Here is an 11,072-nt window from a genome sequence, read left to right as displayed (position 1 = left end):
TTAAACTTAATAAATGAATATTTGCGTTGTGTGATGCACAAAAGTCTTCTATAACTTTGTATACTTCAGATATACATTATCTGTTATAATAATTGGGTAGTTGTAAATTGAACAGTACTTAAATGTTCAGAGGAAGCCTAGGTCCAAATGTATCTTGCCATGCAGTTTCATAGGGCTGTTCGAAAAACTCCAGATAAGTCTACTACTGTTAGACCCCTAAGGGGCAAATCGTTGATACTAGACCTAAAGCAGTGATTCGAGAGATCTCTCCGTGTAGAGGCGATTCCGATCACATGTGATCTGAGCGTACATTTTTACGGTTTCTTTCAAATGGTCCACACGTTTGGATAAAGTTTCGTAAACAGCGGTGTGATCTTGCTGAGGCTATTTGTTCTATAGGCTTCTGAGGAGAATGCTTAGACGTTCAGTGTCAGGGCGTAAAACTACCGTGTTTTACGTACAAAATTACACTAAAAGCTCGCCAAAATCCACCCATAATGACCAAAGAATCATTTTTGAAGGAGTATGCAGAGAGCTGTACATGGTATCATGTTGCTTCCACAAATAGGTAATAAAGTAAACTACCCAGATTAGTTTGCCTTCGTTATTGTCCTTGTTATCCCTAGGAAAATTGTTGAGAAATTTACTGAAAATCCCGTGTATTGTCCGGAACTGAATATTGCTTATTAGCGTACCTTTATTCGAAGTTAAGCAACACTAAAGTAACAAACACTGAAAAGTCGGTAGATGATTAGCTTAATGAACGTTCTGCGAGATTTTTTGGCATTTTACCGGCTTAATTTCTTACATGGTCACCTTTGCATCCAATCCAATACGCGCGTTAGGTTCGAAGTATTACATCGTAACTAGAAACTAGGCTAGAAAGATGAGTCGGCACATAGAGGAGATAATATAAATTGTTTAGTTAATATGTGAATGTGAGATCGTTGGTTTTAGTATTAGTAAAGCCAACTTATTACGCACAAAAAATTAGACTTTAAATCGAAATTCGTCTATATATATTTTGAAAGCCTTCAATGAGCTGCTAGTTAATTTGGAGACTTGAAATTACTCGTGTCCTAACAACAAAAAAAACCTGAACAAACATGTCCTCGACACGGAGCTAATTTGAAATATTTACGGTCTACATGCTTCTGCACGTTAAAATAGGTACGATAGGAATGAGTGCAAAACGGCTAGGATACCGCCACAATATGTTATCTAAGCACTTGTGCTTTCTCTCCCTCTCTATAACTCTATCAGCCGCCCTCACTCTATGGCTTATGCACCCGTAAAGCACCGGAAATACGATCTCGATATGACAATATAGATGCCAATATTTTTAGATCTTATTGAGGGTAATCCGAAAGTGAATACTTCGCTAAGATTAATTCTTCATTGATATTTAAATGAACTAGATATTCTGTGACCCGCATCCATCTTTTGCTTTACTGCAACCGATATCTTGCAGAACACAGTTGTCTTATCGCCTATTCGACATACGTCAAAATAAGCACGTTTTAGTGAAGGTAAGGACTTACGTGATGGCGATATTTGACTTATCCTATTGAAATGACACTAGTTGATCATTACATCAAGATAGAAAATCGAAAGTAAACTGGAATATTCCTAAATTATTTTCTAAATTTTAATTCCAGCAGAAGTGTTAGCCTCAATGGCTTGTTGAGGCAGATAGATTTGCACATTCGTTCAGGGTCGGTACTTACCGGGACAATTGGTCGAGAGACTTTTGGAACAAAATTGATACCCCTCTTGCCGCCGACATTAGTCTAAGCAAGGACTGATATAGCGCTGGCAGCAGAAATATGAGCGATAGGCTTAGCAGCCACAATATTCGTAATTGCCTTCTACGTATGTTTGAGCAGAATAGAACGCCAGAGCTTCGGTTTCAGCTGGCTGGCGTTTCATGGCCTAAACTTCAAATCTCCCCTTTTCCCTTTGCAACTGACTGCTCTCTAGTTCCAATCGACTAGGGGCATCGCAAAGTAGGGGAGCAGGGGGCGCTAGCAAACAGCAGAGGAAAGGCATACAGCTAGGAAGTGTCTTGATTTCAAGTGGTTTCGGTTCTGTCTGTGTATGGCGCATGTGATTGGACTGCTGGATCTGGGTGAACGGATGGATTCGTGCTACGTCTGTCGCAAGAAGGTCCGACGGAAACGGGTATCTCGAACAAACAGGCCAACGGGGGATGGGGTGAGCGGAACGCAAAGCAGACTGATGCATAATTCATGACTGGCACACCCCTATTAGATCCTTAGACGATTCTTCCCGGTTTCTGCTTCCAACCGAACCCCATACGTGGATACGCGCCCTCCGGGTCTTCCCCAACTACGCGGCATCTCTTCCTAGCAGTCACTCTCTACCAATCACACGAGAGTTCACGGCAGCGGTGCAGTTCAACGCCAGCACAAAGCATCGCCACGCTTCACGAAGGCGTTAGTGTGACATGACCCTGCCCGGCCAATGCCCGCATCGACTAGCGGAAGCATCGGTTAGCGAGGCATGCGACCCTAAAGTTCGCAAGAGCAGCGACCAGGAAATGCTGATGAGAACATGAGCTTATTATCAACACCGCGAAGACGACGACGACGACGACGCTTCTAAAAGCCACAGTACCACAGACACTACGATAAGGAAAAACGAGGGACGAAGGAAACGTTGGGGCTACCCGTTTTAAAATGCTCCTGCTAATAGCTTGAAGTGCTCCTCTACAAAAGGACGGGAATAGTGAGTATACTTTGAATCTACCGCTGATTGTTTCACACCAGTACGGCAAAATGCGATAAAAGCTGAGCGGAAAAGTGCTGATATTAAGTGCGTTGTCTTTGCTGCTGTCATTTGTTACACAGTGGTGCTTCGCTAAACAGTTTGACGCATTGAGGAATAAAAACTTGGTTATTTAGAACTGGCCGAGGATACCCTGATAGCGTTCTTTTTAAAGGTGTTTTGCAGTTCATTTTCGGTAGCACTGAAACCTTCTAAAACCGACATCCATCGAAATGGCTAATACTGTCTGACAGGCGGGAATGAATAATAATTACATATTTACTTTTTAATACATATTCAGATAGATATCAACGAAGATATCTTAGTAATATGACGTCAAGGATGACGCTGTTGTGATATAAGTATATAATAATCTGGCGAGTCAACTCGTCTTCCATTTATTCACATGATTTTATATATATATATATATATATATATATGCTTTTCCGTGTTTTACATTTTTCACGATTTCGTTAAGTAGAACTGGAAGTTCAACACAAAGACAATATATTCTTAGCCTTCTGGCTGCCCTACTGCAATAAAAGCATAACTGGTCGACTATCTCATCCATTATATTCGAAATATATAGAAAATGAAGACTAGAACGTACATAAAGAGCTAGATGAACCATTGCTTTTGTTAGCGCTGTAACTGCTGTGAATGTAGAAAAAAGTGCTCTCTACTAGAGGCGTGCTTACCCTCATAGATCGATTGATGGTAGTGGGATGGTTTGCGTGTATCCAGCTAACGAGGATTCACAGAGAGCTGTCCTAGGACCGTAGGACTGAGCACTGCTCTTGCGTCCGTTACACAGCTGCACACGTAGTGCAGCTTGTCTCGAAGGCGCACTTACTTGAGGTCAAAAGGCTGCTTCTACCATTCAGAACTGTTGAAAATAGCAGTGACCGGGTGGGTGTTAAAGACGAATGTCGTAGGCTGCTAGGAACCAGGTGACCGCCAGCCAGCCAACCAGCCAGCCAGCCAGCCAGTCAGAGATTCTAAGGAGAAACTGCCAAGGATTCTGCTGATGGATCCGTTCCAATCAATGCTCTCGAGGGACTGACTATCACCAAAGGAAAGCCGTTGCTACTGCTATTATTCGTGTGTGTGTGTGTGCGTGCGCCTGTTTTCAACTGAGTCACGTCTTGCCTTGAGCGGAGTAAACTGCGGGTAAGTGAAAGGGAACATGTTTACATCGGCTTTTGGCTTTGGCCCTTGCAATTGGAGTCCCACTCACTTTCGTCTGTCTCCAATGGATAATTGTTAGCCAGTAATTCCTTTTCGACCGAGTCAAGACGGTCATGAAAGTATAATAACATTTGGGGCCTTACCAACAAACAAAAATAACATGTTGGTTGCATCTATAATTTGGGGATACTGGTTTTAATCTCCCTTTTTTTTACATAATTTGCATTACCGAAGAGCTCATTTCGTTTTTATTGATAAAAAAGTTTCGATACATGATCTATTTCTTTTGGGGGAAACCCAGGTGAACATTTAGAATAAACTCGGTTTTCCCTAAAGGAAGAGATTGAGTTTATTTGAAGTGTATTGTAATTTTTTTTCCCTAGCTACATTTAAAAGCTACATGCGGACCCTTGGAAGGCACAAAATTTTTACGATCACTTTAGTATTTGCTGCCGTAGTTTAAGCACGGCTAGCACAGTAGATCCATGCTTACCCTTTGAGTTGAGTAGAAGTACTCCAAAAGACTGAGTAATTACTTACGTCTCTTGCTATGTTGATTAGTACCGATCCATAGATCAGCATTCAAATATGTGATTGATTGATCTGATTTTCATGTAGCAAATCGGGTCCAGAATTGAATTAAACGTTTCTTAAAAACAACTAATTTCTTTACAGTCGCTAATCACCTTTACTGTCAAAGGATTATATATGATGTCAAATCAGAGAACTAATTTACGATAGCATTACATCTTAAGGTATATCAGGCAGCGCCGTATACAACGTATTATTAATATTCAGCTATGCATACGATACACCCATGATTTTCATCCTCACAATAAATCTTATCAAGGAAACGAGAGAAACGGCTTCTTTAGGTTTTCATTATCAATAAACTGTCTTTGTCTTACAATCGTTGACGAGGCCCTCTTGCGGCGCATTTCCCTGCCGGATTCAGTAAAAGGGGCGTGTTTGTACGCGTGTATCTATAGACTGGTCGATATTCTACCTTCTCCCTGCAGGGAGCGAACCCGTCTTCTGCTCTCATCCCAGCTGTGTTGCTGTAGCAGGAGCGCATTTGATGATGGTGATCTCTGGGAGGGCGTTTATGGTAATAGATGATAGTGGCTAGTGGTAATAGCCCCATCATCTCTTCATCTCGTTATCACTATTGCACTGCTCTATCGCCGTCGCCGGCGGGGTAATTTCAGCTACACCCCTCCAACCTACCTCTCTCCCTCCGTGCTTCGCTTGGTCGTCCTGTATTCGTTATCGCTCTTCGCTTTGCTGCTATCGGCTGAACCGGAACCGGAAATTGGCGGCTTAATCTCGCGCTGCTGCCAAACTGGCTCTAACGCCAGCCTACATCGTCGAACTCAACGCCCAACCGTCTTCTGCCGCTAACTCCCTCTCCTTTCCTTCCTAACCTTACTCCATGCCCCTCGCTTTCTCTCCCTCCATTTTCAGCACGCTAGTTTTTCTCATAGAGTTCCTCAGCTCCGTGTAACTTAAAAGGCGAAGACGCAGGCACAGTGTGTCTAGCACAGCCAACCACTGGTTCTTACATACAGCAGCTAGTTCTATTCACTAAGCAGGCAGCGATGCATCAAATGGCTTTGTGGGGTGGCTCAATTTCGCAGCGCAACGACCACTGTCGGCGAATAACGGGGAAATCTCGGTTTGAACGGGGGGTGAGGGGCAAGGAGTTAGAGAGAGTGAAATATAGGAAGAAAACGAAGACTGCAGGATATTGGCCAATAAGCGTTTAGCCAAAGCAGTGGTGAACGGCAGAGAAGATGGGGCTAAGAAGCACAGACATAGTCTGAAAGTATCCCAGAACGCGGATTGCAACGATTTGGATATACGACGAAATGCGTATCGACATGACGAACAGATATCATGCAAACAGATAAGAGGCAGATGATGTGTAAAGGAATTATCATCATTTCAGTCTGGTCTGTCGCATTCATACGGCACGAGTTAGAATTTAAGCAATGGTCCAAGCTGTACTCAGCACCAAACTCCACCATTAATTGAATGGCCGCGGCAGTGTTTTCCGTTTGATTCTCCAGTTAGGCTCACGGATCATTGCATTATAGTCTCCTAAAAAATGCAAATATTGTCACTTATATAACTCAATAATTTTTACGTTTATATTTTAAATAACCATTTCAGCCGTTTCTACCGTGCACGAATATTATAAAAGATGGCCATCCTTTGTTGCGCATTGATTACTGCCGATTATTATCGAACAAATGTTAACAAATGTTAAAAATAGCTTTGGTCCAAAGGTAGGCCCTTGCAGGTTGGAGGAAGATTCAGCTCTTGAAAGAAACAGCTTGCCCAATGACAAAGAAGAAAAGCTTCAGAAGCGTCAAGGAAAAAGGCCATTGTCTATGCTACGATACAGAAGGACAACAGGACGAAAAACGAGTTGGATGATGCGACATCGAAGCGGTCGCGTTGATACAGCCGGCAGGCTACAATTTAATTGGCTTCAGCACAGTCCTACTCTCATAATCTGCCCCTCGAGGCTAGCTCTCATCAGCGGCGAGCAATTGTTCAACTATCTAACGTGCTGAACATAAGAAGTATTCAGGGCCATAAGCGAGAGCACCATGTCGCGGGGTCAGCGGTAAGCAGGCAGGAATAGGTTTATTTTTGCCTTAAAATTGATTTATCCATCTTCATTACTAAAAATTTACCTTAGTCGTATGGAAGTTATCTCTTGCCCAAGAGCGCCATGTTTGCTAGCAAGCACGAGCAGAATTCAACAATCTGTGACTTTAAAGATCGAAACTAGAAAGAAATTTGCCTGCGTATATAACAGGTTTTGTCTTGTTCTATTTTGACGCTAAAGTGTTTGCGGTATTTGTAGCTTTTGGTTAGCCATTTGGGTTACTACGATGTCATATGTTTAGGTACGTTATTCTTCAACTGCGTTGTGCAGAGTTGCCAAATATTAAGGACTCGGGCTTGAGCTGCTGCGCTACATGGAGGAACTCGATGACCATAATGGCCGATTAAGCACTGGGGCTAGTCCCAGTTAATTTGAGTGTCCTAGCCTCTTTGTTGCTCCATCCGTGTCGCGAAAGGATGCGCATTACCGTACGGATGTAGTCCATCTGCATACGGTAACGTACGACTGTTGCCGGATCTTCGTTCGTTACTTGCATACCCGAGCTTATGCCTAAATGCCTGTATGCCTGGCTATGAGCCACGTTTATTGAATGCCTGCTTCCTTGCCCGGACGGCCAAAATAACGCATAGCCACAACGGCTTTGCGGCACATTGCCTGCATCTCTGCGTACTCTGCAGATTATTGATCACTACGATTAGCCGGACAGCCCTGTACTAGTTGGGGCAAGGTTGCTGTTGGGGCTACCTTAGCAGCGTGAGGAATGCTGAACCATAGGGTACCGGAACTCGAGGCAAAACCAACTCAACAAGGTTGGATATTTGGTGAATATAAAGGGCGAGAATATCGTAAAAGCGCCAATAGTAAGAAAGGCTCATGGTTTAATATAGTACAATACAGGACGACCTATTTAACGCAATGATAAACGTCCCCTTAACTATGTCATTTTGCACCCGTTTATAGACGATAGAGTCAGCGCAAAGTCAGCAATGAAGCTTTTTTTAATTCATCACACTCGACGCTGAGATGTTATTTGAACCTCATAGACTACATATCAATATATGCTTTTATCTGCAAGATAAGAACCTTCTATTACGTGATATCGTATTCGATTTTATCAAAAAAAAATTATGCTCATCCTGAAACTGGAAGGCATAGTTAATCTTCCAATATTGACCCGATTCCCCTAATTAAACTAGCCCATTAGAAACGGAGAAATGAACCACAGCACGCACTCAGAATAGTGAAGAATTTTGGCATAATGTAATTTGGGCTTAAAAACCGTTTTAAAACATTATCCTAAACATTGGTAATATAAGGTAACCTCCGGGTACAAGATAAAGGGTAGATGAACAACTTGTGCAAGAAGTGCACAAACGTGCTCTAGAATGAGTGATATGATAAACTTGAAGTAATCCGTGGAAATATCCCGCATAAGCAAGGTCATGGTGACACCTTCGTTCGTTCATTCGTAGGATAATATTTAGAATGTAGTTAAATATACTGCGCCTATAATAGGCAATGTGAATAGAACGTCCAGTACCTGTAACCTAGTTTTTCTGTCGCCCGTGTCTTGTTTATTATACCGTTTATTATATCGGAAGCAAGCTCCCCTTGCCAAGCAGGCTAGCTGTCTGGCATCAGACTACAATCACGTACTTCCGTCGCCTCTAATTCAGGTTTCTCCAGAGACGCCTGCCCAAACCCCTCTGGCCTAGATGGAACGAGCATGAATTCAATGAAGATAAGCGTCAATTCAACCAAAGCCAGCCAACACTGGGCAGCCGTCTCTAAGGTATTTAGTTAACCGATGCCACTCAGGCTTTTGCTCATCGACCCCTTTCCCCCGCTATATCTCCCTTTCACACGCTTTCCGGGTTTTGTCGCCTTCAAACAATATTAGGTGGGCGACTGACTGGCTGCCTACACAAGTCCAACGGCATTTGGCCGAAGACATCTAACGAGGGCTACTCAAGAGTCCGTTGACCTCCATGCTCGGAAACTAAGTGCTTGACAGAATTTTATTGAGCAGAGGACATGAGCAGCATTTGATGCAGGATGCCGCAGAATGCATCAGATTTTGGACAGACAGATAGAAACACAGAGGAAACAACACGGTATTTGTGCTATGTCCGGCGTCCTGTCAGATTCGAATGAGTAACCAACGTAGAAGAAGTGCTTACTCCGGGGGGTCTTCCTAGGCTATTCTTATTGGCCTTTGGTTGAAAGTGATCAGAAAGTCGCCGCTTCAGGTCCTGCCAACGATATATACTGCACAACTTTTGCGGATAAAGAAAGCTGTTTGTATTCTTACTGGATTCGAATAATTTGATAACGAACAGTGTTTCATGTTAACGACAGCAAATATCTATTAAAACCAACAACAGGTTCATATATAGATATGTATTTAGACCGTTCTCTAGAGAAGTATAACTGCTAAGGAAACTGACACGCAGAATAGGATAGCAAAGAGCATTGCAGATTTAAGTATGCTTCAGGATGTAACAAAACCGAGCTCAATAGCTAACAAATATGATTACATGTGAGTCAAACCACTGAAGATCAGGTAAAATGAAAAAAACAATTAGCCTATCTAAAAGTATCTGATATTAAAGTGGCTCTGGGTGCAACTAACGTTCAACGACAGTGTCCTCTCATTAGAACTAAAAGTTATCTTTAAGCCGATATAAATTGTCGTATTAAACAGCATAATATTATGTGAAAAAAGCCAAAATCATTTTTTTTCAATGGGTGTCTATCAAATGCATACGCAGGTATATCCTATTAGAAATACGATTATCGCGCGTCCTAAAGACCTTCCGCATGCGGCAGGAAATGTGCCCATTGTTGCATTAATACGAAAGACGGGGACTGCTGCGCATCATTGAGCTAATATGAGTAATCGGCTTAGTGTGAATTATACGTACGTAAAGCATCCGTACAGTATGCTCTGTGCGCCTAGCTTGAATTACTATTTAAGCTAGCAATCTGAAAGCGGTTAGGCAATTATATACATCGAGATAAATTACCAAAATGGCGATCTTGACATAAAAAAACTCTGACACATCTTCGACATGAAACCAGCCTTTGGCCTAACGCACAGAAATATCGAAGTCGAACTCCAGAATCATTAGGACTTTATTAAGGAATCCTTAAGCTTTAAGTCACGTCATGGGGATAGAAGCTACATTGCAACTCCACAGATCGGAAAGACTCGTATGGGTAGACTAATTCGGTTATACAGTTGATATGAGCATAGACGTGATTTTTATTTATGTCGAGTTCATTAAATCATTTATACTAGAATAGGTTGTCTGACATCTTTAAGTACATGGATCGTATCGACTAGGCGGCACCTAGTAACTAGTAACACTGCCCTTACGAGATGCATGCCTCTTCAGTAGCAAACATGGCCATTTGCTAAACTTGTAAAAATAACTAACAACACTAAGAAATATCTAATTCTTATCTCGGTTATAACTAATAATGCTCTACGTCGACCGATTGAGCAATTTTTTAACTACGATATCATTGAAAAAAAAAGCGAGTACTATTAGGTATGGTCTTCAACTCTGCTGGAAGTGGAAGTGTTCAAAGTTTTTTTTGCGCATTCCAAACATCTGAGCATAAATTCTTCTACAAATAAACTAAAACTTCACGGGTTTCTTTCGACTATTGCGTCTCGTTCCGTTACAGCCCAAGCCGACACTGAGTAATCCGCAGCGCGTCTCATTATCAAGCGCAGAATATCGAAAACTACTATCGAAACAGTGGATAATAGCTACAATTTAAAATAAGTAAAAACATTAATGATGCAACTATACATTGAAGGAACTCATGAGGAAATACTGTTCCAAGATGTTAAAAGTTACTTTATATCACAGTACAGAACATAAGTAATAAGTAACACTCTGAAAACAGCAACTGTTATCGCCGGTGAAAAAGTATTTCGTAGGTAATAAACATAAATATATTAATATAATAGTCTCTGGTTGCATTGCATGTGTGGCACAGAACTGGTCAATGAAGAACGTATATTTTTAATAATTATTTGACGGTAAGGTAATTATAGTTCTGGCCATCATCCGATCGTTATTATTTAATCTTAAACGTAGATACACACAGTTCTTGTGCTGTAAAATACTTATAGAAGTACTTAGGTCAAAAATCTAATTTCAAGACCTTCATCTGTAATTAACGGTAGTGCATTTTAGCAACTGCTGCTGTTCGCCTCATTTAGGATGGAATTCAAACAATCGTGAGTCGTGAGAATTCCGTAGCTACAGTTTACTTCAGCTAAACACATTTCATTTTGCTTTAATTAGCCATCATATATATATCAACATTTGGATCTGATCCGTGCATGTTAATAAGAACCCCTATGCTGGAATTTTGTCAAACATTTCGCGTTTGAGGATTTTGTTCCGACCGTGTCGTCTTGTGAAGCCTGTATTCGTTGACA

The sequence above is a fragment of the Varroa jacobsoni genome, unplaced genomic scaffold, assembly GCF_002532875.2.
Source record: "Varroa jacobsoni isolate VJ856 unplaced genomic scaffold, vjacob_1.0 scaffold_63, whole genome shotgun sequence".
Taxonomy (NCBI): Eukaryota; Metazoa; Arthropoda; class Arachnida; order Mesostigmata; family Varroidae; genus Varroa; species Varroa jacobsoni.
The sequence above is the reverse complement of the archived record's forward strand: the minus strand, read 5'-3'. Positions refer to the sequence as shown.